The following is a 2944-nucleotide window of genomic DNA, read 5'->3' as shown; positions in this document are numbered from 1 at the left end:
ATCCGCATGGAGTTTGTATGTTCTCCAACGTTTGTGTAGGTTTCCTCTGTGTACTCCAGTTTCCTCCCTAGTTCCTAAAAACATGCAATTAGGAAATTTAGATTGTGAGCCCCATTGGGGGCAGTGAGTGTTGACAACTTTTGTACAGCTCTGCAGAATATGTTGATGCTATATAAGTTAGGCCTTATTCACATGAACGTGTGCATTTTGTGTGCGCAAAAAACGCTGCGTTTTTTGCACGTTGCAGTTGCGTGTGTCATCAGTATGTTCTGCTTGGCTGCGTGATTTTCACGCATATGCCATGATTATGACACGCGTTTTTGAAGTTTAGAAAAAGAAATTAAGGAAGTGCTTTTATTTTTTCCTTCATTTCTTTATCTACTGTTGTGCGAATCACGCGCTACACGGAAGTGCTTCTGTGTGCCGTGCGCGATATTCCGGGTGCGTGATGCGTGAAAAACGGCCAAGTATAGGACATGTCGTGAGTTTTACGCAGCGGACATACGCTGCGTGAAAATCACGGACTGTCTGAACGGCCCCATTCACTAACATAGGTCCGTGCGACGCGCATGATTTTCACGTGCGTATCACGGACGTAATACACGTTCGTGTGAATAAGGCCTAACAGAAATAAATAAATACACCGTGTTCCAAATTATTATGCACATTGGATTTAAGTGTCATAAACATTTAATTATTCGTTTTTCAATTAAACTCATGGATGGTATTGTGTCTTAGGGCTCTTTGGATCATTGTAATCAATCTCAGACACCTGTGATAATTAGTTTGCCAGGTGTGCCCAATCAAAGGAAAACTACTTAAGAAGGACGTTCCACATTATTAAGCAGGCCACAGGTTTCAAGCAATATGGGAAAGAAAAAGGATCTCTCTGCTGCCGAAAAGCGTGAAATAGTGCAATACCTTGGACAAGGTATGAAAACAGTGGATATTTCAAGAAAACTTAAGCGTGATCATCGTACTGTGAAAAGATTTGTGGCTGATTCAGAGCACCGACGGGTTCGTTCAGATAAAGGCATAATGAGGAAGGTTTCTCCCAGACAAATTAATAGGATTAGGAGAACAGCTGCTAAAATGCCATTGCAAAGCAGCAAACAGGTATTTGAAGCCGCTGGTGCCTCTGGAGTTCCACGAACCTCAAGGTGTAGGATCCTCCAGAGGTTTGCAAGTGTGCATAAAGCTATTATTCGGCCACCCCTAAACAATGCTCACAAGCAGAAACGGTTGCAGTGGGCTCAGAAATACATGAAGACTAATTTTCAAACTGTGTTGTTTACTGATGAGTGCCGTGCAACCCTGGATGGTCCAGATGGATGGAGTAGTGGATGGTTGGTGAATGGCCACCATTTTCCAACAAGGCTGCGATGTCAGCAAGGAGGTGGCAGAGTCATGTTTTGGGCTGGAATCATGGGGAGAGCTGGTAGGCCCCTTTAGGGTCCCTGATGGTGTGAAAATGACCTCTGCAAAGTCCGTAGAGTTTATGACTGACCACTTTCTTCCGTGGTACAAAAAGAAGAACCGTGCCTTCCGTAGCAAAATTATCTTCATGCATGACAATGCACCATCTCATGCTGCAAAGAATACTTCTGTTTCATTGGCTGCTATGGGCATAAAAGGAGAGAAACTCATGGTGTGGCCCCCATGTTCCCCTGACCTCAACCCTATTGAGAACCTTTGGAGCATCCCGAAGCAAAATATCTCTGAGGGTGGGAGGCAGTTCACATCAAAACAGAAGCTCTGTGAGGCTATTCTGACATCGTGCAAAGATATTCAAGCAGAAACTGTCCAAATACTCACAAATTCAATAGATACAAGAATTGTGAAGGTGATATCAAAGAAGGGGTCCTATGTTAACATGTAACTTGGCCTGTTAAGTTTTTTTTGATTGAAAGAGCTTTTGATTTCTGTAAATATGACCTCCTGATGCTGCAAATTCAACAAATTACCATTTTAGTTCTCTTTACAACCTTTAAAATGTTTTGATCTCTGTTGTGCATAATAATTTGAAATTTTGAGTTTTTTACTTCTAAAAAAAAATCTGTTATCATTAGGAGATTTGTTCAATAAAATTCACATTATACTCCAACGGTTGATGGCTTGAAGATTATACTGACTGTCATTTGCGTCGACTATTTAGGAAAATCAGCGAAAAATAACATTTGCATAATAATTTGGAATGTGGTGTAAACTAATCACCAACTGCCATAGATTTCAAGACTGAAACCACTGGTATGCTTTAAAGAGGCTCTATCACCAGCTTATAAGTGCCCTATCTCCTACATAATCTGATTGGCGCTGTAATGTAGATAACAACAGTGGTTTTTATTTTGAAAAACTATAAATTTTGCGCAAGTTATGCACAATTTTAGATTTATGCTAATTAGTTTCTTAATAGACAACTGGGTGAGTTTTTACTTTTTTACCAACTGGGCGTTGTACAGAGGAGTGTATGACGCTGACCAATCAGTGACCAATCAGCGTCATACACTTCCCTCCATTCATTTTTAGCAGTACTCGCAATACAGTAAAGTTAATATGGGAGTATATAATGTGTCTTTAAAGGCTATGTACATCTTTGGTACAGTTTTGTTTTGTTTTTTAAATATAGTTTTGATAATTTTGATTGGTGCAACTTCCTAATTACATTTTATTAAAGATTATTTTTACTTTTTGAGATACGGCTGCTTTGTATTCTGTATACATAGCAACTGTATCTTGCATTGAATCTTGTATCCGTCAAGTCTTTGACACGTAGGATCGAATTGCTATCAATCATATCTAAGTTCATAACTTAGATACCATCGATTACAGGTGGAACCTGCGTGTCAGAGACACGAAGAACCCGCTGTCACTGAACCGTCACTGTACCTGACGGATTCAGGTCTTAACGAATGACACAGCTGCTCTGTATACAGATTGTTTCATT

This window comes from Rhinoderma darwinii, chromosome 2 (assembly GCF_050947455.1).
Source record: "Rhinoderma darwinii isolate aRhiDar2 chromosome 2, aRhiDar2.hap1, whole genome shotgun sequence".
In the NCBI taxonomy this organism is placed as follows: Eukaryota; Metazoa; Chordata; class Amphibia; order Anura; family Rhinodermatidae; genus Rhinoderma; species Rhinoderma darwinii.
This window is presented reverse-complemented; position numbering follows the sequence as displayed.